The sequence below is a fragment of the Protopterus annectens genome, chromosome 5.part0, assembly GCF_019279795.1.
Source record: "Protopterus annectens isolate FY-2018-M chromosome 5.part0, PAN1.0, whole genome shotgun sequence".
In the NCBI taxonomy this organism is placed as follows: domain Eukaryota; kingdom Metazoa; phylum Chordata; order Ceratodontiformes; family Protopteridae; genus Protopterus; species Protopterus annectens.
In genome coordinates, this window is record NC_056735.1 from 1206621775 (window position 1) to 1206648507 (window position 26733).

The 26733-nt window shown below is 40.7% G+C and overlaps 1 protein-coding gene across 2 annotated transcripts in view; it reads left to right on the forward strand.

Annotated features, from left to right (window-relative positions):
* Positions 1-23224: 23224 nt before the first annotated feature.
* FBXO40 (F-box protein 40) overlaps positions 23225-26733 on the forward strand; it is a 476342-nt gene continuing 472833 nt past the window's right edge. For both annotated transcript variants that reach the window (XM_044071075.1, XM_044071074.1), the window contains exon 1: positions 23225-23313. The gene's annotated coding sequence lies outside the window, so the exon portion shown is untranslated. The remainder of the gene's footprint in view (positions 23314-26733) is intronic.

Here is a 26733-nt window from a genome sequence, read left to right on the forward strand (position 1 = left end):
GATGCGGGTGACAGCAGCAGAGTGGGTTTGCAAAATCAGGGCCACAGGAATCTTTCCTTGGTAAGCCCTTTCAGCACCCCTGAAAAGAGGCCCACCTATCCGTCTCTGGAGGCAGTCAGGGGTCGCTTATCTTTGTACCCAGATGCATGGCCAAAAATAAAAGACAAGTGGGTACAAAGCATCGTATCCAGAGGTTACTCCATTCCTTTTCTTTCCCCATCCCAAACATAAAAAACATCCTAAACATTCCACCCAGTCAAAGGGAAAAGACAGCTCTAGAAATACAAATGTTGCAGGAAAAAAAGAGTCATTCAGACAGTCCCCGCAGACCAAATAGGATCCGGAATGTACTCAAGGTTCTTTTTAATTCCAAAGAAAACAGGGGACTGGAGACCCATCCTGGATCTCAGTGAATTAAACAAGTCAGTAAGAAAGATAAAGTTCCAGATGGTAGCACTGCAGTCGGTACTCCCTTTTCTGGGACAAGATGATTGGGTGTGCTCTATAGACCTGCAGGTTGCATACTACCACATAAAAATGGACAAACGATTTAGGAGTCCTTTGCCCTTTTGGTTGAAAGCCAGTCACTACCAGTTTCAAGCTCTGCCCTTTGGTCTCACTACAGCCCCCAGAGTGTTCACCAAATGCATGGCAGTAGTCACGGCTCACCTGCGGTATCTAGGATTCCGAGTGTTTCCCTATCTAGATGACTGGCTCCTATCTGCCACCACCAAGCATCTACTCCAACAAGCCAGGGATTTGACTTTGGATGTTCGCGCTCCGTTGGGTATTACAGTCAACTTTCAAAAATCTGCCTTGTTGCTCTGTCAACATGTTACATTTATAGGCACAGATCTAGGTAACTATGGTAGCACGTCTTCCCACAGACAGAGTTGCAGCAGTCAAACAGCAGATACTTTATCTTCTTCCCAAAACCAAGGTGAAAGCAAAGATAGTTCTAAGATTATTAGGGACAATGGCTTCCACAATAACACTGGTCCCTCTTGCCAGAATGCACAACAACCCATAGCTATGGTGACCATGGTCACTTCCCAGATAGGGTGGGGAGGCATTATCTGGGGAAAACAGTCCAAGGTGCATAGCAAGAACATGAGGCTCACTTGCATATAAATGTCCTAGAGATGAGAGCAGTGCTTCTTGCATTGTAAGCACTTCACAACTCTCTGCCTCTAGGAACAATTGCGATACAGTCAGACAATATGTCTGTGGTCTGGTACATAAGCAGGGGGAACCATATCTTACCCTCTTTGTCGCAAGGCACTAAGAGTTTGGCAATGGGCAGTTTCTTCCCAGCGCTTTCTAATAGCAACGCACATTCCAGGGAAGTCCAACATGATTGGAGACAAGCTGAGCAGGAAAATTTTAATGCCTCACAAGAGGTCTCTCAATTAGAATGTAGTGGAAAGGATTTTCCCAACATGGGGTCTGCTTTGCTGCAATCTTTATGCCACTCCCATAAATGCCAAGTGCAGCAACTACTTTACCCTAATCACCCCTCTGGGGGAGACAGAGAGAGACACACTTGCTCACAATTGGCCCTCGGGACTTCTGTATGCCTTTCCTCCATTTCCCCTCATACCCAGAGTCATTCAGAAAGCACAGTCCTTGGGAAGCAGGGTAATTCTCATTGCTCCTTACTGGCCTTGTCAAGTTCGGTTCCCCTTCCTTTGGCCTCATCTTCAGGAGAAGCCTTGGACTCTGGACCCAGTTCCAGACCTGCTGACATGTATATCAGGTGTGCTTCATCCTTTTCTCCATACCCTAAAATTGACAGCTTGGTTGCTCCACTTTCCAGTCTAGTCGGGCTTCAAAATGTCACTCCTACAGTTAAACATATCTCAGTGTCCTCTCATAAAGCTTCCACCAGAAAACTGTATTCTAGCAAATGGAAAAGGTTTTCCCTCTGGGCTCAAATCAGGAACACTGATCCCTTTTCTGCACCCTTCCACTCTATTTTGGAATTTTTGGTGGAACTCTTCCAACAAGGTTCATCTGCAGCAACCATCAGAGTACAACTCGCTGCAATCTCAAATTTCCACATTGGTGATTCTACCTTGAACTTAATGTCACACAGGTTGTGTAGAGCCTTCTTGAAAGGTGCCTCCTTATTAAGACCTCCCTTTAAGGAACCCTTTTCTCCTTGGGATTTAAATTTTGTTCTATCTCACCTAATGTTACCATCTTTTGAACCCTCATCATCTTCAGACCTCAAGTTCCTTTCCTGCAAGACCATTTTTCTGGTGGCTATAACATCTGCTAGAAGAGTATCAGAGTTTCAAGCTATATCTGTTAAAGGATAGGGTATCCTTGCAAACTAATCCATCCTTTTTACCTTAAGTCTCTTCTTCAACCAGTATAAATCAATCTATTGAGCTTACAGTATTTTTTTCCTAATCACAGCAACAAGGCAGAATACAAATTACATCAACTAGACGTGCACAGACAACTCAGATTCTGTTTGCATAGAACAAAAGATTTTAGAAAACCTGACCAGTTATTCATATCCTTCTCTGACACAAAAAAGGGTAGCTCAGTTTCAAAAACTACTCTTTCCAACTGGCTCTCAAACTGCATTACATTCATCTATACCTCAAATAACAAAGATTTACCATTAAGGTGAAGGTTCATTCCACTAGAGCAATTGCTACATCTTCTGCCTTTCAAGCCAGAATTCCTATGGATAATATTTGTGCAGCAGCTACCTGGACCACTCCTCATACATTTATCATGCATTACAAAGTGGATTTGGCCTCCAGGGACAAGACCTCCTTTGGTTCCATGGTGCTTAAAGGTGTACTCTTGTGAACCACCCAGAGAAAAGGTGCTAGGGACGCTATCCCATCATTATAAGAATGAAGGCAAGATAGGACAACATAACATAAAGAAGTTATGTATTCACCATAATGTTCCATGTTTGTTGTCCATCTCGCCATTCATTCTTATGAACCCACCCTCCTTCCCCCTTCCAAAGACTCTTTGTGGACCTGGTGGATGTTTTACTACCTTCAGGAGTTCTTTGTTTCAGTTTGTTTCTCCTTGCATTGGGGGTAGCATATATTTGTGTGTGTATATATATATATATATATATATATATATATATATATATATATAGTTATTTATAATTCATTTAGTAGTAGCAGCAGCAAACAAGATATGGGGAATTACACGACTGCATTATGGGATACCTACTTGCTACAAGCCAAGTTTGAGTCTTTCAGTTGTGTATTCGGCTGAGTCAGAGCCGAGAATAGTCTCCCAACCCATCATTGTAAGAATGAACGGCGAGATGGACAACAAACATGGAATGTTATGGTGAGTACATAATTTATTTATTTTATTTATTTTACATTTGTTGACCGGGCTAGTCTAGCTGGATGCATGTCCATTTTCAGTAGAGGCCCGGGGAGAAAAGCTCCATGTTGAGTACAACAAGCCATTAACAAATGATATACAAAATAACAATATAGAATAAAAAACACCAAAATTAAGTACAATCATGAAAAAGTATACAGAAGGATACAGCAAAATAGAGTCAAGGAGGAAGTATCAATTAGTTGTATACAAAAACAGAGCATAATTTTTTTTTTTTTTTTTTTTTTTTTAGGCATGGCCAGAGCAATAAACATAGATGAACTATTGATATCTATGTGAAGACTTCAGTAAAAAGTTACATCCTGAGCAGAGGTAGAAGAGAAGGCTATTTAATGCAGGAGGTTGTTGGTGGGAGGAAGCAGCAGTTAGTCAGGGATAGAACAGGAGCATAACCAGTGAGTCATGAGATGAAGCTTAAGCTTCTTTTTGAAAAGAGTATGAGAGCAGAGAGTTGTAAGTTCAGAGGGAAGAGCATTCCAAAGTCTACCAATGGAATTGCAGAAGAGGGAGCCTACTACCAAATTGTTGGATCTGCAGGTGTTAATCAGAAGTTTGTTAGAAGAGCGTAGGTTTTTTGGATTTTGGTAGAGGGTAAGGAGGCTTGCAAGAATAGGAGTATTGGAGGATTGGTGTAGGGTTTTGTGGGCAATTGTAAGCTGATAAAAGTGGAGATGGTGTAGAAACTCTAACCAATCAAGTTGTTTAAGATTTAGACAGTGATGAGTTCGAAAAGGAGAGGCAGTAGCAAATCTGGCAATATTATTACAGGATACAGTCAGCTTGTTAATGTTGGATTTAGAAAGGTTTGTATAAATGGGGAGGCATAGAGTAATGTAGAGATGAGATGTGTTCTGGCTATAGCAGTCCTGGCTGTTGGAGTAAGAAAGGGCTTGATTCTATAGAGGGATCCAAGTTTCTTGTTGATTGTTTTTATTGTACTGTTAATATGTGTGTCAAAGTTGAGGTTGTTGTCTATAGTTATTCCTAGGAGTTTGGTTGTGAGGTCTGGAGAGATAACAGTACCATCGTTAGATGCAAGTGTAAAATGGATGGGGGTGGACTTACGGGTTGGGGAGAAGAGTAGAAGTTTAGTTTTCTTTGGATTTAGAAGGAGGCAACGTTTTGTAAACCATTGTTCAACAGTATTAAATGCATTCTGGGTAATGTTCTGCAGGTCGATTTGAGAAGTAGCTGAGCAGATAATAGTCGAGTCATCTGCATACTGAATGCAGGCAGTATGTGGAATTGCTGACTGAAGATCATTAATATAGATAGAAAATAGGAGAGGGCCTAATATGGAGCCCTGAGGGACACCCACGGAGATAGGTAAGAGATTAGAAAGATTATTGTGCCAAAGTACTGCTTGTTTTCTGTGATCGAGGTAAGATTTGAGCCAGTTGATGGCTAATGGATCTAGTGAAAGTGATTTCATAATATGCAAGAGTAGCTGATGATGAACCATGTCAAGGGCTTTGGATAAATCAACGAAAATTGCAGAGGAAAGAAGGCCATTGTTACGTTTGTTGTTGATAGAATCTGTAAATGATAGCAGGGCAGTGGTGGTACTGTGGTAGGGTCTAAAACCGTGTTGACAGTTTGCCAGTAGGAGTTTTGGAGAAGGTGGTGTAGAAGTTGCTTCTGTATACATTTTTCCATAATTTTTGCCAGAGGAGATAGTAAGGCTATAGGACGAAAGTTGGAGTATTCACTAGAGTTCCCACCTTTGTGTAGAGGAATAATGTAAGAAATTTTCTAGATGGATGGGATGTATCCTTCACTGATAGTTCTATTAATAAGAATGGATATGGGGTAGGCAATGGTTTTGGCAGCAATTTGAAGGTATTCTGCTGGGAGTTGGTCAGCAGAAGGGGTGGAAGGTTTCAGTTTTAGTAGAAGAGAGCTTATAATAGAAGTAGGGACTGGTTGAAATTGAAAGGATGGAGGAGGATTTAAAGGTGCGTTAGGCAGATTTGATGTGTCTGGTGAAAGATGGCTAGCAAGAGATTGGATGGTGTTAGTAAAGAATGAATTAAAGGAGTTGGCAGTTTGAATGGGATTGTTTGGGTTAGAGCCTAGAGGGTTAGGGGTGGTAGACTGACCTGGGTGCAGAAGTTTGTTAATGCTGTTCCAAAACATTTGAGGCTTATTAAGATGGGTTTGCTGTATTTGAAGGTAGTAGTTCTTTTTATCTAGCACTATGGCTATTTTAGTATTATTTCTTAGTTGTTTAAAAATTAAGTGATCTAGTGGGTTTTTAGTAGCATGCCATTTAGCCCAGGCTTTGTTTCTCAGATGGATTTTATGCCTAGTAGTATTTGAGAGTCAGGGTGCTGGTTTAGATTTGCATCTAATAGAGCATAATGGGGCATGGCGGTTCAGGATGGATAAGAATGTGGTATTAAAATAGGCTACTGCTTCATCAAGTGGAAGATGTTTTAGTGGAGACCAATTACATTGTTTAAGTTCTGTCAGGAATAGATCATTTTTAAATTGTTTTTTGCAGCGAACAGTCCTGGCAATGTTGGAATGAGTGAGGTTGGTTTTAGATCTAATAAAGTAGGTTAGGGAGTGGTCACTTAGGTCATCTGGGAGGATCCCTACATTGTAGGTTTGAAGAGGGTTATTAGTAAGTATCCAGTCCAAGGTAGTTTCTTTGTTGGTGGGTCTGTGAGTTCCAGTTGAGGAGTTAATAGTTTGAGTAAAGCCATATAAGTTAATATGGTTGGAAGGGTACTACTGTTACAGGACTGCCAGTCAATATTGAAGTCTCCTAAGATTATTGTTTCCTGTGGGAGGTTAATAGAACACCAGTTTATATTTATATGTAAAAGATTCCATATATGCATTTTGCGAACTCCCTCCAGTTGTTGGATAAGTTGAGCCCACAGAAGTAGAAACAGGAAAGAACTGTAAGACTTTCCCTTGGAAGAAATATCTCTCTGAGTGGTCTTCACCATGTTCAGAGGTAGAAAATAATCTTAGAAATGCTTCCTCTGGTTCAACAGCAGAGTTACTTTTTAGAGGGTTGCATGCATAACCAGTTGCTGTGTTCCTCATGCCACCTCTGGGTTATCTCTTGCTAATATCCTACAGCATATGAAAGCTATTGACAGCCCCAGTCAACTGAAAAATAAAATAGAACAGAATGGAATAGAACAGGGCAACTAACCAACTTTGTCAGTCCATTAAAAAGAAAAAAAATCATTCTTTTATTTATTAAATCCATTTCAGGGGCATGATGGCGCTGCACCCTGTACCATCACTCAGTGGAAAGAGAAACTAATCTTGGAGAAAATATTATTTTCTTGTAGGATGTACACACAAAAACACACAAATCCTGGACAGGATGCTATTTTTGCAGGATGGATGCTGCTGCGTCTTTCGGCTTTTCTCGCTTAGAGGTCGCCACAGCTAATGATTGGTTGTTGACTTTTACGTACCGAGTTACCAGCTCTGATGCACAACCTTCAACGAAGGTACGCCCATTCACGCATGTCTCAACGCAGAAGATGCTCTAGCTGAGAATCGAACCGGACAGCGTCATACTGTGAGGCGACAACGCTACTGCAGCACCAGCAGGATGGATGCAATACACAAAAAACACACTCTCTCACTCATTTGTATAGTACTTCTTTGTGTATTCTTAATGCATTTATTGCTTACAAACGGCTGATTTTATGGTTTTTCTTCAGTGTATGCAAACTATTTGACTGCTTATTATTAATGCAGGCAAAAACACAAACACTCTAGTGCCTCATCACACAGCCTTCCAGGAGTAATACAAATGCATCAAATACAGGACTCCTTATATAATCACTTAAATAACAAACAATCAATTATGCAATAAATACTAGGTATAAATATAGTATATACACTGTACCTCAAGTACTGTTAGAATACAGAGATATAATTACTGGTGCTGGGAGATAGTTGTACACACATGTAGCCGAGTGAACCATATAAGATATTAGTTATGGTAAGTACTGCTAGGATACAGAGATATAATTACTGGTGTTGGGAGAGTTGTCATTTAGTTGTACATGTGTAGCAGAGTGCACCATATAAGATATTAGTGCATTTTGCTGTTAATGTAGAGGAAGAAGTATTATACAGTTAGAGATGGGAGGGGAAGATAGATAGAGGTTATGTGAAGAAGAAGGTTCTTAGCAGGGGATGATATGAAGATGAAAGGCTAGATATGTGAAAGTAGGAATGTAACTTAAGGTGGGTTGTAAGGTTAGCAGCAGCCTGGGGAGGGAGTTAGACAAGTCAGGAGTGTCACAGTTGCAAATCCAAGAAGCCTTTAAGTGTGTTTTAGACTTTTTTAAACTCAGCTAAGGAAGGTAAATTGGAGATGTCAGTAGGTAGATTGTTCCATATTTCAGCTGTGTAATTTGAGTAGAGGGAAGTTGCTGCTGCATTGTTGGCATTTGTTACTTGAAGGAGAACTTTGTTGTTGGAGCAAAGTACCCTAGTGCAAAAGTATGGAAGTGTTATGTTTTGTGGGGCAGGAGTTTTGTCAGAATAGTTTAGAATCTTGTTGTTTAATATGAGCTGGTTGTAAAGCAGAAGATGAGGAAGTTCCAACCAGTTAAGTTACTTCAGGGCTGACCAGTGGTGCGTATTTGTGCTGTTGGTGGCAGACTTAGCAATTTTGATATAGCAGGTGTCAAGTTTAGCTATGTTAGACTTCCTGAGGTTGATGAGAGGGGGTGAAGCATAGAGAAGAATGGAAAGGAGGTGGATTTGTGCTATTTTTCCTCTAGTGTTTTTGTGAGGAAATGTTTATTTCTAAATAATGCCCCTAATTTTTTTATGTACCTTCTTTATGGTGATAGTGACGTGGGTGTCAAATTTCATATTGCAGTCAATTTCAACTCCTAGGAGTTTAGTGTGAGTAACAAAAGATACAGTAGTGTTATATTTAAATATGATGTTAAATGTGGGTCTGGAGGAGGTGTCAGTAGGCTGGAAAATGAGCAGTTTGATCTTATTGGGGTTCAGAATTAGTTGCGATTTGGTAAGCCATTGTACTACAGAAAGAAAAAATACTTGTGTTTGCAGGTATAGTTGTTGGCGGGAAGGAGTGGAACAGATTTTAGTGTAAGGCATAGTATTTGTACCAAAAGGGACAGAAAGGAAGAGAAGGGGATAAGGGGATAACGTGGAAAGGAAGGAATACTAGAACAAAGCTCAGTAGGACATCTACTGTTGTAGTATTCATAACAGATGGGTGATTCCTAGAGCTATAGGGAGAGAAGGGTGGTAGGCTTAAAAAGGAGAAAATGAAGAGTCCAGAAGGCCAGACAGAATAGTTCTGTCAAAAGCAACCCTAGACTCAGAGAAGATATCTATTTATTTTATTTTTATTTATTTATCATTTGTTGACCGGGAAAGTCCGACTAGGTTCCACAGAGCCTGTTTTCAGCGGAGGCCCGGGGAGAAATGCTCCAGATGCATGTCTTTGGAATGTGGGAGGAAACCGGAGTACCCGGAAGAAACCCACGCGAACACAGGGAGAACATGCAAACTCCACACAGAAGGCACCCCAGCCGAGAATCGAACTGGTGAACCTCTTGCTGTGAGGTGACAATGTTAACCGCTGCACCACTGTGCTGCCATCTAGCTTACAGTGTATTGTGAAGATGTGGACAGATGACCGGGTAGCTGCTTCTAAAATGGAGCTGGTATCCACCCCCTTGTAGAAGGCACCTGATGAAGCCACTGCTTGACTGGAATGCACTTTTGACCATGTGGGTATAGTCTATCCATGGAGAGAGTAGCAGAAGGAAAGAGCCTTAGAGATCCAGAATGCAATAGTTGTTTGGAAACTGGTAGTCCTAACCTGGAATGCATAAAGGAGATGAACAGCTGATCTGTTTTTTCTGATATCCTTACTTTTGTCCTAGTAAAACCTCAGTTGTCTGTGACTATCTAAGGAGTGTAAGATTCCTTCCCTTCTGTTATGGGGATTAGGGAAAAAGGTAGGCAGATTGCCTGGTTGAAGGTTAGCTATTAACCACGTTTGGCATGAAAGAAGGATTGGTGCTAAGGCTTACCCAGTCTTTGTGGAAGATGAGAAAGGGTGGAATAGCCATGACAGCATGGAGTTCTGAGACTCTGTGGGCTGAACTCCAGGAGGGGCACTGTTTTCCAGGTTCAGAATTTGAGAATAGCCAAAGCAGCTGGTTCAAATGGGGGTAAAGCGAGATCTGATGTTGTCAGTTTTCATTTATTCCTCAACAGATGGGTTCAGATTCGACATTCAGATATGACTCAACCGTTACACTAACTCATGGCCACCAATAAACTCTTGAGCTCCTTTCCAACCCATAATGCACTGTGCGTAATACCCCTTTGATACACTAGATAGGGATGTCTTGCTACCATTGTTGGTAGTTCTTTCCTGCCCTGTTTCTTTCTGATTTTGTAGTTAAACTTTTTCCCTTTAAAAAAAATCTGCTAGCCTATTTCTCTAACTTTTCTTTTCATTAGTGGCAGTATTTAGATCGTAACTGTCCAGACAGTTAAGATATAAATTTTGAGCCTTCTGTTAATATCTCATTTAAAAATGTTCACCTTTAACAATGTCTGATAAAGGCTTCAAGAAATGTGAGAAATGTGGGTACAGGTTACTGTTTTTAGCTGCCCAAACTTTGTGTGTTTACTATTTAGGGTCTTTACACCTAGACCTAGACTGACATTTGCAGTGGGTTCAACCCCAGAGCTTTGACAGAAAGAAGAAACAAGTTGATATTAGAGGGTTTATTGCCAACTCCCTTCTCTCAGGCCTTCTCTGGAGTTTAATCTCCCAAGGTAAAATCCAAGGACTTTTCAAAATGGTCCAGATCTTCAGATTCCACTGCTTCTACTTCATTGGAACCAAAGAAAAAGAGGTTAAAATCGGATTGGACATCTCCTGGGATCCAACCATCTTTGGATCCGATCAGATATCTTGCAAGTCCTACCTCTGATCCGACAAAATGTACAATGGATCTGAAGTCCCCAGATCCTAAACCATTGCTACGTACTGTATATTCGCCCACCGTGGAGCCGGTACCATCCAGGGTGTCCTCCCCATTTTTGGAGCGTTCGCATTCCTCCAGAAGTCTCATGGAGGCAGATGTGGAAAGGATGATAGGGAGATTCTTAAAGAAACAATTTCAGAAGCGAGTCCTCACGTTTCCTACCCCTTAGGGTCAGGAACACTGTCCATCTGCTACTCCACCGATAACAACTCCTTCTTTGACCAAACCTGTGGTGTTAGAGTCCTTGAATTAGAGCATTCTGGGCCTTCAGATCCTAAGAGAGCATTATCTTCAGATCCGACTGTTACTCTGAGTGCACCCACTCCAACATCTTTGGATCTGGAAGACCTTTGGAGCCAGAGCTTCCAGGTCTGATCCGAGGGGATAGAATTGACTCCAAGGTTTTCAGAGCCATCTCTTACTCTCATAGCTTTGGCATTGGACAGCTCAGCTCTAGCTTCTGCCTTGGGACGACGTCTTTTGGAACACAGGGAAGTTCCAGGCCAGAAACTTGCTTTCTTGGCTTTGTTAATTTCCTTCTATCCTGAGCAGTCTGCTTTCGAGGTTATGAAGAGGATTTTCTCTTCTATGTCATGTTAGACATCCACCCTCGACATGTCAGCTAACTTTGCACCATGATCCTCAGCATTCTACTTCACTGGGACATCCAGCCCAAAACTTCCAGATCACCAAGACGGGTATTGTCATCTTTTCTGATATCTCTCCAGATCATCCACCGAAGAAGTCCCAAGGAAGAGGACATGCAAGAGGCGGCAGTTGGACTCTCCTCATGAGTTTGTCACTGAGGATACTGACTTTGAGGAGGAAGAAGGGTCTTTGAAATTACTACCCAATGATATCTTTTTTGGAGACATCCTTGAGATACTTAAAGAGAAGGGTGGTTGGTCTGCCCAAAACCCAACTCCTGAGGAGTCAGTATTTCTGGAAGCTTTCAGGACTGGCCTGTCTACCTCCTGGGTTACTTTGCATGAACTTATTGATTTGTTTCTAAGTGGATGTGGAAGGAGCCTGTTATGATTGAGCCGATCCCCAAGAGACCAGAGAGGATTCTGGCTTCACTTGCAGGCAGTGAACATTGCAGTAAAAGGGTACCAGTTGATGTAATGGTTGTGGTGGCAGCTTCAAAGAAGGAACTCATGGAACAGAGTTCCACTGTTCATCCCCCTAACAGAGAATCTAGGGCACTGGACAGATTTGGGAAGCAAGTTTATGCTTCGGCGACATTTGCTCTCAGATCACTGAACTACTTGGCACACTTCACGAGACTGCAAAGGGACTTAATTTAGGATCTTTCAAACTCCCTTTCAGGGACCACTACTGTGGAGGCTCAAAGTTTTGTGGCCTCACATTTGGCTACCCTTCAATCTATTGCAAATTCATGCATGAAGCTCATCTTGCATGCTGCAGAAGGCATCGCTAGGGCTGCAGGGTCAGGTATTTCCATCAGGAGACATGCCTGGATGCATCTGTGTGATTTTGTGGAGCCCGTCAAGCTATTTTTCAACAATGCTGCCTTTGACAGTTTTCCTTTGCTAAGCCTCGCAGTAGATGACACACTCTCCAGGTGTGACAAAGACAGAAAGACCCAGTCTGCAGTGGGGGTACATTTTTCGACCCCTCAATGGACCTTTTCCAGGAATCAACGAGGAGGTCAAAATATGTGGTTCAGGAAGCCTCAGGGTCCTTTACAGGACATATGTGGAGGTAGTTCCTCTCAGAGGTGGGGGAGTGATAATGGCAGAAGATGCCCCTTCGCAGAGGAGGCTGCAAAACTGAGAGTCTAGAGATGCATTTTCTGACAGACCCTTTCAGCACTCTTGAAGGGTGGCCTGATTGCCTTTCTCTGGAAACAGTTGGGGGTTGCTTATCTCTGCACCAGAAAGCCTGGCTAAACATAACAAATGACACTTGAGTGCAGAGAATCATTTCCAGAGGTTATATTATTCTTTTTCCCCTATCACCTCTGTTGCCCAGGAAAATTGCCGATGTTTCATCCATTCAGAGAGAAGCAGCAGCACTAGAAATCCAAAAGCTGCTAAAAAAAGAGTAATCCACTATGTCCCTCCAGGCCAAATGGAATCTGGAACTTACTCAAGATTCTTTTTATTGCCAAAGAAGACAGGGGACTGGAGACCGATTTTAGATTTCAGTGTGTTGAACAAATTGGTCTGACCCACCAAGTTTTGGATAGTCATGGTTCTGTCCATTCTGCCATTTCTGAGCTGACTGGATGTGCTTGATAGATCTTCAGGATGTGTACTATTACATAAAAATGAACAGGCGATCCAGAAGGTACTTAGGCTTCTGGCTGTGAGCCAGTCATTACTAGTTCAGAGCACTGCCCTTTGGCCTCATCACAACCCTAAGAGTGTTCACCAAGTGGATGGCAATAGTAGCAGTTCTTGAGACTGCAGGGATTCCTGGTATTGCCATACTTAGATGACTAACTCATTACCGCTGCAACCAGGCATCAACTGGTACAAGCATGAAAACAAGTGTTGCAGACGTGTTCAAATCTTGGAATAACCATCAATTACAATAAGTCACAATTATAACCAACTCAGACATTGGAATTCATAGGAGCAATGTTCAGCAAAGTGTCTATGGTAGCATCTCTTCCGATTTCAAAAGTACAAACAATAAGAAATCAAGTCAAGAAAATAATTTGCAGTACCAGACCTTCGGCCCGATTGATTCTGCAAGTCCTGGGATCAATGTCAGCATCAATAATTTTAGTTCCCTTAGCAAGATATCACATGAGAATTCTGCAATGGATGCTACAAACACAATGGTTAGTTCTCTCAACCCTTGTCAACAAATATAAGAATAACTCAGGTATGCAAATGGTGCTTTTGGCGTTGCAAGCATTCCAAAACTCTCTCCTTCTATGAACAATTGCGATCCAAATGGACAACATGTCAGTAGTTTGGTACATTAGTAAACAAGGGGGAACCAGATCTTACTCCTTGTGTTGAGAAGCCCTAAGGGTGTAACAATGGGCATGTCTTCCAACCGCTTTCTAATTGCAACGCATATTCTGGGGAAGTCCAACCTGATAGCAGACAAACTAAGCAGGTCCTTTTTACTACCTCACTGCTGGTCTCTCAACAACAAAGTGACGGACATAATTTTTCATCAGTGAACCCAACCTTGCTGTGATCTTTTTGCATCTCCCCTAAACAACAATTGCAACAGTTTCTTCTTCTTCCTAATCCCCTCACTGAAGGAGTCACAGAGGGATGCTCTATTCCATGATTGGCCCCCCCTGGTCTTCTGTACGCTTATCCCCTTTACTCCTTTAACTCCCAAATTCCTTTCAGAAAGCAACCAGGTTGAAGAGCAAAGTCATCCTCATTGCTCCTTACTGGCCTCTACAGATTTGTTTCCACTTCCTTTGGCTTCACATTCTATACCCACCTTGGATTCTGGATGCAACTCAATACCTTCTGTCTCACGTGACACTCATGGTTCCCCCAGCCATCTCAAATTTCAAACTGACTGCATGGTTTCTCCATTCCATTAATGGCCAGGAAACCTATGCTTTCTTCGCGTATCCGTACAGTTATCTTCACATAAACCCTCTATGAGGAAGTTATACAGAAGTAAATGGAAAAGATTTGTTTACTGGTCAGAGCAGAATCTAGTAGACCCCTTCTGTGCCCTGATTCATTCTGTTCTTGAATTTGTAGGGAGTTTATTTAATGAGGGTGCTAGTTCATTTACTATTGAAGTTCAGCTTACTGCCATCTCTTTCATGTGGATTCCTCTCTGGTTTCCTGTAAATTGAGCAAAGCCTTTTTGAAAGGTACACTTCTACTTAGACCTCCTTATAAAGATTCTGTACCTCCATGGGATTTAAATTTGGTTTTGCAAGCCTTAACACATTCCTCCTGTGAACATGCAGCCAAATGTGATTTAAAATTCTTGACCTGGAAAACTGTCTTTTTAGTTGCAATTACATCTGCTAGAAGAATTTCAGAACTTCATACACTGTCTTCTAAGGCACATACTTGATTTTCATTAAGAACAGGGTCACCTTACATACCAGTGCTTCTTTCCTACCTAAGGTGGTGTCAGAATCCAACATTAACCAAGCCAGTATCCTGCCAGTATTCTTCCCAAACTTTACAAATAAAGGAGAATATGTGCTGCACTTACTGGATGTTCATAGACAATTACGTTTCTACCTGCACAGAACAAAAGAAATTAGAAAGACAGACCACCTGTTTGTTTCCTTTGCACATAACAAGTTGGCAAATCAGCTACAAAGGTAACAATAGCTAGATGGTTGACAAATTGTATTTCATTTATCTACAACAAGTTGATTCTCCCCTTACCTAAACCACTAAAGGCTCATTCAACTAGATCTATGGCTACATCCACTGTATTCCAGGCTAGAGCATCCATGGATGATATATGTGCGGCTGCAGCTTGGTCAAATCCTCATACCTTTATCACTCATTACAAAATAGATCTGGCCTCAAGGGGAAGAGCAGACTTTGGCTCAACAGTACTCATGAATATACTTCCTTAGAGTCCTCTCAGGAATTCAGGTAGCTGGGGACTTTGTCCCATCTATTGAGTATTGAGAAATGAATGAAAATTGACAGCATCAGATAAAGAAGTTATGTACTTAGCATAATGTTCCATCTGTGTTGTCCATTTTTATTCTTCCTCAACTCCCCACTCTCCATCCCCCTCCATCTTTTACAAATGGCTTCTGGAGGAATGAGACTCTTAGGGACATCATATGTCCCTCGTGCTGAACTCCAGTTATGGCAATTATTTTATAGTTTCTCTCACTCTCAAGCTGTAAGTAGGATCTAAGGGATGTTAGACATAGTGCATTGTGGGTAAGAAGGAAGCTTGAGAGTTTGTTGATGGCCACGAGCTAGTGTAATGGTCGAGTCTGATCCAGATGTTGGATCTGAACCCATCTGTTGAGGAAGAATGAAACTGGACAACACAGATGGAATGTTGTGGTAAGTACATAACTCTTTTTTTTTTTTTTTTTTTACCAAGACAAAATTAGGGTCCCATGGTGGGGCAGTAGGTTTCCTTGAGGGTTTAACATGTAAAACCCCTCTCAGAAAAACCTTAACTTCTCTCCTGTACATGAGGTAGGGCTTCAAAGGTAAATATGCATTATTGGCAGATAAATGAGTTTTAATGGAAGAATATTCCAACCCCGAATTCACTAAGTCACCCAAGTTTTTGAGCACTGTGGGGATGTCTGACAGGAAGGACTGGAAGTTGTGCTTAAGGCCCCAGAGTAAGAATATTTTCTACTTGGCTATGTAAGATTTTCTGGTGTTATGTTTACTGGTTTCTTGTCTCAGACAGCCTCTTCAGAGAACGTTTGTCTTGTAGGGATTAAAATCCTGTCATTCAGAGAGTTTGACTGAGTGAGGTCAGATAGGGATGAAGGAGCTGCCATTTCTGTTAAGTGATTAGAACTTGTTATGGAAGGATTCTGTCTTGGCCATAAAGGTGCCAGAAACAGGGGTTTTGGAGACTCCTTCTGGGCCTTGAGTAGGAACCTTGGAAGCAGAGGAAAAGGGGGTTATGCATACAAGAACCTCCCCATTCACTGGAAAGAGATAGCATCTGTCGAGGATTACTTGTGCAGAAAAGAGGGAGTAGGTGATGCTTGGGATAATCAAAGCCATCCATTTGGACAGCCCCCCCCCCCATCTGTGAGTAATGAATTTGCAAACCTTGGTGTTCAAAGACCATTCTTGAGGGTTGTCCGTGTCCCTGTTAAGAAAGTCTGCCAATATGTTCTAATGAGAGGAGATATGTATCATAATAAATGTAGGACTCAGCTGAGAGGCTAGGTTCCAGACCTCCTGTGCCAGCCTACACAGCGGGTAGGATCTTGTGCCTTCCTGCTTGTTTTTGTACCACATCACTATGGTGGTGTCTGTGTACACCAACAGAGTGCCTGGTTTCCAAAGGTGTGAGAAAGTGTGTAGGGCTTGTAGGAGAGCTCTTATTTCCTTTATGTTAATATGTTCTTCCAGTACATGGGCAGGTCATTCTCAAACTCTGTGATCTCCTGTCCAAGGTCCCCATGCCCTGTCTGAGGCATCTATAAACAGGACTTGGTTGTGTGGGGTTGGAGTGAAGGGAGAATCTGGTTGCTCCGCCAGAGAAGTTTTTCTTGATGCAAGGCAGAAGAGAAATACAGGTTTCAAGGGGGTAAGAGTGCTGGGACCACAATGATTTCAGATACCATTGTATTTTCCTCATGTGTAGCCTGATGAGGGGCGGTGTAGGGATTGTGGCAGCCATGAGTTGTAGAGCCCTGAGAACTTGTCTGGCCAAGCAATGATCCTCATTGGAAAGCATTAAGAAGTTGGTGTCTAGGGAGGTGACCTTCTCCTGAGAAATAAAGGCATGCATGGCAGATATTTCTGGGCTGTATCCTCCTCCACCCATGCTGTTATCACCTGAATCACTACTTGTACTCAGGTTGCCAGAATCTTAGCTGGGTGGGAATGACCTGGGATTTTTTTTTTTTTTGTAATTGATGATGATGCCCAGGAGGGTCAGGAGTTGCACAATGTAATGATGGTGCTTGAGGATGGTGTCCCTGGAAATTACCAGGAGTAGTAGGTCATCCAGGTAAGGGAAGATTTGTATGTTCTGAGTGCAGCAGAAAGCCACCATGGGGGCCAGACATTTTGTGGAAACTCTTGGAGCTGTAGAAATACCAAAGGGCAAAGCAATAACCTGAAAATATGATGATCCAGTAAAGAACCTGAGAAAGTTTCTGCAGGAAGGATGGATGGTAATATGCAGATAACCATCTTTAGTTCTAAGGATACCAGGAAGGCCTGAGGAAGCAGGAAGAGTAAAAAGGATTTGTATGGACAATATTTTGAAAGAGGGAACCCTTAGAAAGGTGTTCAGATGGGAGAGGTTCAGAATTGGTCTCCATTAATCCTTTTTCTTTAGACAAGAAAGATCTTTAAATAAAATCCCTTTGCTAAAAATGTTGAGGGTACTTCTTCTATGGTTCCCCGAGCCAGTAAGTCTTACATGATAGGGTCTAGCAGGTGTATCTGGTTAGGAAGGGGTGGGGGTATTCCCCTGGTAGATGGGCTGCTTTCCCAAGACATAGAATAACCCTCCTTGATAATGCTTAAGACCCATTTGTCTGATGTTATTGCTTCCCAGAATAGGAAGGAAAGAGAGAATGTTTTTGAGAGTGGGATGGAGGGGTTGGAGTTTGAGGGTGGGTGGGAGGGATATAGTCACAGTGGCCTTCTACCAAATTGAGGCCTCCCAGAAGGAGTATCCCTCAGTTTTCTTTGTAAATCTTTTATTAGAAATTTTTAATTTGCCTATGAGGCACTCTATGATCTTTTTTGGCAAAGGAATCTTTTGTTTGATATTTTTAGGTACCTGGGCACTGTAGAGAGGAGAATCTAGGGCAATGTTTCATTATCTTGCCTTATTCCTGTAAAGCCTTGAAAAGACTAGAAGCTTGTGAGCCAAAAAAGGGAGGTTTTTATCCAAGAGGGACTTTAAAATCTTTGACTTGAAATCTTCTGGAGTAGGTTGGCCATGCAGTCAGTGACAATGCCTGATCACTGAGCCAGTAGCAGCTACCCAGGAAGAGGCATCCACAGCATCTTAATTGCATTTTATATCATGCCTGGCTATTTGTGAAGCCTAGGCCACTAGAGATTGCGTATGCTGTTTTGATTCAGGGGTCTAAGGCTCTGTGATAGTCTTACTTAAAAACTGAAACATAGAGAGTAAGTATTTTGTCATTTGAGTTTGGTAGTTAATGACTCTGAAAGCCAAAGTGGAGGAAGTATACACTTTCTTACTCCACCTGTCCATTACTCAACTGTTGTTGTCATTGGGGAGAACTTTAGTGCCAGGAGGCAGCTTGGAAGGTTTGCCAAGGCCAGAAGTACTGCAGCTGAGTCTGCCACAGAGTATTTGTAGAGATACTTTAGTTCATCAGGAAGTTTGTAGAACATGTCTGGCTTTTTTGTAGTAGTCATGTTTACACCCTAGACAGAACAGTTCTTAGTGTGCAGAATGCAGATGTTTGTTTGGAATTTGTCTACCACACTCATACTTACCCCTCCTACCTGAAATCTAGTAGCAGCAAAACTGTCAAAGATTTAGAAAGGAAGGGGCACTTATCTAATTTGACAAGTGAAGCTACAATGCCAAATGACCACGTAATCACAGTCCATTGGGTGCAATGACCTGCATTTGGGCTGGTGGTGAGATTGTCAGAGCATCTCACACGTACATCTGATTTTATACTCCAGTGCCTATGAGCTGAGGTCATCATCTGGACACACTTCCTAGGAAAGTAAAGCTGTGGTGCCCCAGCTGGATGTCAGTGGGCTACAAGCCATCTGCTACAAATACTGCAACAGTTACTCAGTCAGAACATCAAAGGATTGCTATGTAATGAATTATTTCTTTGTACACAGTAGTTCTGAACGTTTCTTCTTGTTGCAGTAGCATTCTTATTTTCACCATCTTAAAACTCAGACATATCATATACTTTCAGGACATCTCGTTATGTAGCATTTAGAAATGTGGTACATTGTCACCTTTCAGGTATCTCTTTGTTTGTCTCACAGTGAGGAATAAATCATATTTCTTGAGCCAAAGTTTCCAGTTCTAAGACCAATTTCCTGAGAAGATGGGGAGAAGGAGATGTACAGGCAGCTGCAGCTACATATACAGTTTCTCAGATGAAAAGTGAACAATTTATTTTCAATTTTTTTCACCATCATGCAATATTTGATATTCAACATGGCCCCATAACTGTGTGTGGGTATGTCAGTATTGACCCATGGTTGGTGTGGTTTGATCATAAGGATGTAGCATGGGCCCCATAATTGTGCTTGGGTATATCATGATTTAGTTGTGGTTGGTGTGGTTTGATCATGAGGGTGAAGCATGAGTGATTAAACAACACTAACTGTGGTAAATCCTGATATATTCACAAACAGGAGAGGATTATTACTTTTATACAATAACATCATTTAAGAAAGAAATTACTTTCCCACTCCATAAGGGTGGCAAAACACTTACACCAAGAATTTCAGACTTATTGCCATCCTCCCCTTTCCAAAATACTAGAAAAAGCTATCCACTCACAACTAATGCCATATCTTACACAAAACAACCTCCTCTCCCCCACTCAACATGACTTCCGTCCTGGTCACAGTACCATAATTGCCCTTCTTTCCTTTCTTGAAACCATCAACCTAGCATGCGACTCTGGCAAACTCGTATCTACCCTGTTCCTTGACATGTCCATAGCTTTTGGCACCATTTCCCAACTCTACTCCTATGTCAACTCTCCTCTCTCCACCTCTCTCCTTCCACCATTGCCTGGTTCTCAAGCTACCTTTTTTCATCATCAGCAAGCTGTACAGTGGAAAACCTCAACGTCTGCCTTCCTACTGACCCCCACCGGGGTACCCCAAGGTTCTGTTCTCGGTCCTCTCCTCTTCAATATATTTATCAACAACTTCCACCGCACTATCCCAGAGTATAGCAGTAATACAGTATGTAGATGACACAACAATCATCTGCTCAGCTTAGTCTGTCTTCCCTAAAACAGAAACCTGGATGCAAAACAATCACTTGGCTGTAAATGCTACTAAAACTAAACTGGTGACCTTTACACCTTCTAGAAACAATACTATTGACAAAAGCTCATTTTCCATACTCAGCCAAACCAACACCCCCTCGAAATTGTATCCAGTACCAAACTGCTCGGGGTAACCATTGATGAAAACCTAAAATTTGGCATCCGTATCCAATCCATGATAAAAAAAAACACACCAAAAACTAGGACTCCTGTACAGACACAACTGCTACCTCAGCCCCTCAACCAGGCAAACCTTAGCCTTCTCCTTCCTTCTCCCCTCTCTTTTGTATGGGGCACCTCTGTTACCCAATCTCCAGCTCGGCCTACAAGCCAAACTCGAATCTTGCTACCATAAAATAAGCAAATTCGCAACTAATTCTAAATACTCAACCCACCACTGCCAACCTCTCCTCACCCTGCAATGGCTCAAACTTCCCAACTACTGGAAATTCCTTCAGCTCACCACTGCCCACAAGCTCATTTTCAAACCTTCCAACTGCCCATCTCTTGCTACCACCTTAACCTCTTACATACCTAACCACTCTCTCAGATCAGAAAACCAAAACCTCCTACAAATCTACAAACCGTCATGTCCCCCTGGCCAACTTCTACTATCCTGCTCCATAGCTAAACAATGGAACTCTCTTCCTCCCCCCTTCGCAATATTTCTAATCATACCAACTTTAAATCTCACTTGTTCTTGCATCTGTCTTCAAAATGGGCATGTCCATGTCACTCTCTTATATAAGTCCCCCATACCCTCTCATTACTATCAGTGCACCCCACTTTACAGTACTGAACAATTCTCCTACTGCACCTTGGATGACCTTATTAAATGTTATTATATCAATTGAAACTTATTTCTGGACATCCAAAATTTCACATCAACATTCAATTTACCTGTATTTCTCCTCTTAAGACTGTATATACCCCAGTCTGTATTATACTAAATTCTCAGCCTAACAATTATGTTATACTGCTCTGCATAATTTTATGCAGCATTATGCTGTTCTTTGTATGTATGTATTATGATACTTTTGCGTAACAGTAATGTATATACTGTATATCTGTATAACTGTAAAGTGTTTCTGGAGCTTTTCTCCCCAGGCCTCCACTGAAAACAGGCTCTTCTTGGCCCAGTGGACTTCCCTGGTCATCAGACTGAAATAAATAAATAGATAAATAAGTAAATAAATAAATAAACAAACACTTCCCTTTCTTAAACAATGTGATTGTATAAGGACACTTCTATCTTCACACTTGTCTTCGCTATACTGATGTACTGTGTATGCATATGGGACTTGTGTTCCAACTTCCAATGCTTGCACATTCATCAGTGCAGAAGCATTTGAGAAAACATAATCTGTGTTGCTGTTTTTTTTTTTGTGTTAAAAATAGACATTTACAGGTGCACAGATATGAGGAAAATAAGGCATGTTTCTGTTTTAGTTTTGCAGAATTTTCTCATATTTTGGTGTACCCTCCATAGTATATGCCAATTCATTGGCCAGACTTTTTTCTTTTGGTGCATGCTCAATTTACAGCAGGCACGCTGGTGTGGCTAACCAATCAGTGTGCTTATTTTTGAATAGTAGTGAGCCATTATTTTATAATGTACATTTTGAACTGTTACATAAGACACCAAATCTCTTAAAGCCATGAACAGCACACCACAACCCACTTTCAACAGATTTATTGAATAACATCAAAGTGAATCTAGTGGTATGTCTGTAATCATGCAATAAATGTTATAAGTGGTTATTCTTCAGTCCGAACATGTAACACTGAACACAGTGAAAAATTACTGTGACGACACAAATGTGAGAAATAGAGATTCCTTTCTAAGCTGGAATAATTTAAATTCAAATATTCGAAATGTATTCAGTGTCTTAATGCTGTCAAGTTGTATAACTCTGAAACCATCCTGTTTCTGGAGCATTAATACATGCAGTGTATATGGGGCATGCCTCTCAAGTGTACCTCATTATGAGGAACGTACCTCATTTGGGGTCTTAAAAAGTTCATGTTCCTCAAAGTTCCACATTGAAAGGGTCTGTCACAAATTCAGTGTTAGCAATTTTTAAGTGAACTCCATAGTAAATAGAAATGAATCATATTAATTCATTAAAAGATATTCTTTATAAGTAAAACCAGCATATTTTAACCACCCTATGACCTTCCTAGTTGATGTTGTTAGTAAGCCATTAGTATGTATTCCACATTTTGCCCATTTATTCCACATTACGAGGGCTAGTCTTCCTCATTTTGGAGAATGAAGGTTGAGAGCTATGATATGGGGAGACTGCATGTATGCCTAGCGTTTCCTGACTGCTAAGAGTACCTTTCTTTTCATTAAAAAATCCAGAAACCAACTCTATCTTTTGAAATTGAAATAAACTAGTCAGATGTAAGCATTTGTAGAGTTACTCTGCAGAAGAATGAGTCAGCGTTCTGAAACTTTCACACCATTTCAGATTCCAATCCATGACAGCTTGAGTTACACAAGTATAAAACTTTGCTACTGTGTCAGTAATACTGAGAAGGAAGTTGTTTCACTGGCACTTGATGGTTTGTGACTATAGTAAAAGTAAAATACTACCAAAAAAAGTCACCTCCGTGTATTGCTAAGATTTTGTAATGAAACTTGTGTATAACATTGTTATGTGGCTACCTGAGTTGTAAGAAGTTGCTAATACACACTGTAATTGATGACTATTTTCTCTATGTTCCTCAGCTTTCCTTTACATTGTACTTAGTTCTTTAATTTATTGAATGAAGAAATCTTACTTTGAAACCATCAAGAATGTAGCCCTTTAATTTGGTGCAATATGAGCTTGTTTGGGCACATGTCATTAAACTATAGCAGGAGCCCCTGAAGTTGTAGCTATGAAAACCAGAAGAAAGGATCCAACATAGTTATAGTGAACATACTAAGTGGTGGGCTTACAACATGCATTTTTTGTAGGTTCCGTATCTTGTTTTTACTGAGAGAAGAACGTGAGATAAAAAGAAGCAATGCGTTCTGTCTGCATGATATTCATGCATAAGAATCTGCTTTGTAAACTGATCTCTGACTGCACAGTGTCATGTGCTGCTCTGCTTAGTTTCTATGTTATTTTTAACTGTATCACCTCATGACAATATATTCCTGAACCTTCCGCAGAAACCATTTTAAGCTCCACACTGCAAGTCTTCATTCTGCATGGGGGAGTCATCATTAGCAGAGACAAGGTAATGTTTTTGATATGCTGAACTTAATTGTTTAATAGTTTAAGGCTACGCATTTGGAACTTGCAGGTACACAAGTAGAATCTGTGATAAAGTCATAATTCTCCCTCTCTGTGATGTACTGAGACCACTGAATGCTACATCTTTCTTCTCACCTTCCCATTGTTAATTCAGTTTGAAATGTTTGAGATGCAGAGGATTACAATAGAGCTACATAATACGTTCTTTTAAACTACCTCCCATCATTCCAGTACAGAGGCTGCACTTAAGGAAATGCATGACTTTTTAAGCAAACTGTTTATAAAATAATTGCGATTTGTTGTGTATTAACTACTTGTGCTAAGGAAGGGCATTGTGCTTGGCTCTCTGTCTTTATTTACATTTAAGATGTTTTTATGCATCACTTTGTTCTGTCCAAGGTGCATTTATTTATTTTATGGAGCAAGACCTGGCCACCTGCTCACAGAAGTATGAATACTTAAAACTCATACAACTCCATACATTTTTGCAAGTGAACATATAACATATGCATGCATTTATTTGTGCTAGACTTTCACACATTTCACACTTGCAAACATATTTGCATCTGCCTCTGTGTTTTTGGCACTTTTTTCATAATTTAAAGAAGCAGCTGTAAAACAGTAGCATCACAGTGTGGTTCTAAGAAATTATTTTTGCATGCAAGTGCCATCCAATCCATAATAAACTTTTGAAACTATAAAAATATGCAAGTATGAAATTTCATCTCCAAGATCCAGCAATAATTTTACTGTAGTTTACTTATAAGATTCAGTAATCAGAGTCTAAGGAACTTGAATACAAACTTCAATTTGGATAGCAGACATGAGTTAGGTTTTTGACATAGTGACACCAATCTTCTATGATCCTTGGTTTTCAGTAACCTTGCTGGGAGATGAAAGGGATAGAATGCAAAATGAGGCCCCAGTGATTGTGTAATTCCTGGGGAATATGGTTACTGTTACTGTAGCATAATCCCCACCCCCTGCCCAGGGTTGAAATTTGCTGTATTATTTTGGTCTCCATGTTTGTTCCTAAACTTGCATGAAGCACATATGTATATATTACTGCTGGTGAGTAGCACATTAAGAGTTAGAGTTCACCGTCAGCTTTTATGTTAAGGCATACATTTTGCACTCATATTGCTGTGTACTTAGCTAATGAAGTTTGGTTCTAGTCACTTAGTAATTTCAGTTTTGATTGACCTAATGGTTTGTTAATTATTTCCTTTTCTATCTTAATTATTTCAAAGTTTATCAGATTAACTCTGTAATGAGCCTGTGTACATCAGTCTTTTCCTTTTAAGTTGCAGAAAGTTGAACAGAAGTTATGGTTTAGGTTGTAGAAAGTTAAAATATGAGGAAATGAGTCACAACAATGTTTACAACTGAATAAGCTAACAGAAAGGAGAGCAGCCTCAGAACACAACTGTAAAGATGCTACAATATTTTCAGGAACTCACTTTCTACCATGGGACAGAAAGTGGTACTCAGAATTCTAGACATTCTACTCCACAAACTCTTGGGGATATAACTTCAAAGGTTCCTTAAAATTCAGAAATGTTTGCCTGGTTAAACTGCATAAATCTGCGTGGGAGACTTGGAGGAAACAACGGCAGCACACTAATCAAGCCAGACAGAAAACAAAGATACCAGGAAAAAGTCTGTGACATCTGTAGTTTAAGAATTAGTACAAATGTTATGTAGTTACATACTGCAGCCTAGTGCACTCCTGTATGGCTGCTGCATGAGAAAAGATCTTCCTTCATATACAGCAATGTGAAAACTGGTAAATGTGAGTGCTGCTAGCACACATCCCAGGATATAATATATCATATCCTACAATTATGTACCACACTTTCATTCAAACTGCCATGCACTTATGAGCATTTCCTTTGTGACTGGCATTCAAAAGATGCATCATTTATTATATTCCCTTTACATTTTGAACTGTTTTGTGCCTAACATGGATTGCACCTTAACCTGGCATCACCCCCATTGAGACAGAATTAAGGTAAAGATCCCATCATGGCTGGAAAAAAATATCTGATGAAGACTCTGTTGTCCCACACGTACACATTCTTGTATAAATTCTTGAATTTTTTCTGGCCTAGAAAATAACTAAAGGCAAACACAGCACAATATTAGAAACTAGCAATGCAGAAAATGCATTTACTTGGTTCACTATATTCCTCAGCTTTTATCAAAGGTGTATCTGTTTATTATTTTTCAGAAGTGAATGAGGAGAATCTGAGTATCTATGGCTATAACAGAAACTGAAGCCAATACTGGCACAGGTTAAGCACCAGCAGAAAAATTAGAACACATTTCTCGACTTCAACAGATATTGTCAAAGGGCTCATTCGCATTTTTGTAATAATACTTAATTTAACATTTTTGCCTGACTTCAGTAGTCCTTTTTTTCAAAATAATAGCAAAATAAGGTGTTTGACAATTAACTCCAATTCATTGCCTAAAGACACTTTTTTCTTACAGTCACCATGCATACTGTTGTCCTCAATAAAAGACTGGATCTGTAAAGAAATCTTAGTTGTATATATTGAACTTTTGACTACTAGACTACATTTTCACTCAATATTTATAAACTGCATCTGCAGCATTTATTTGTGTAGGGTTTGAACAAAAATGTAATGATTTCTTGCCAAACACACAAAGTTGTACTCGGAGCACTACAAATTACTTGTATGCGTGTTGGGGGGGCACTTATTGTAATGCCTCCTAAATTATGTACCAATTCCAAGCTGATAAAAGAATGGAGAAAAGGAAATAATTCAGTATTAACATAAACCAAAGAATTTCCTTACTCCACTGTAGGATAAATCTTGGAAGAACAAAAAGACTTTTCCAAAACACAGTGCATGAAAACAAGTAAGTAACCTGAGCAGCTGTATTTAAAAAAAACTGTGTAGTAATGTTGACAGGGGCATCAGCTGATTCCACTGTGTGAAGGCGGCAGGGTTCATTGCAAAACATAAGTACACATCCACTTGAAACAGACTGTTGTGAGGCATTCTTGTGTCATACCACTGTGCTGATATACCACTGACTAATTACTTTGAAAATAAAATCTGGGTTCGGTTATTTTGTACTGTATCCTTTTGCCCTATGCCTGCTGACCACTGAATACCACTCCTATTGGACTTGTCTTGAGCTCATTTATGCCTCTGTCTAAAGCAGCAGCTAACTGGGGGTGACAACCTTCCATAAGAGACCATGCAGCTATTGGAGTACTTTGCACTCTTGTTAGCACACTAACAATGAGAGCATTTTAGTGACCTAAATCCAGTCCTAGTGGTGACACAGTCCTTATACCATGAGTGTGCATGATCCTTCACCTATGCCTGACAAGGGCATTTCACTTGGACTGGGAAACCAGTGCCTGACA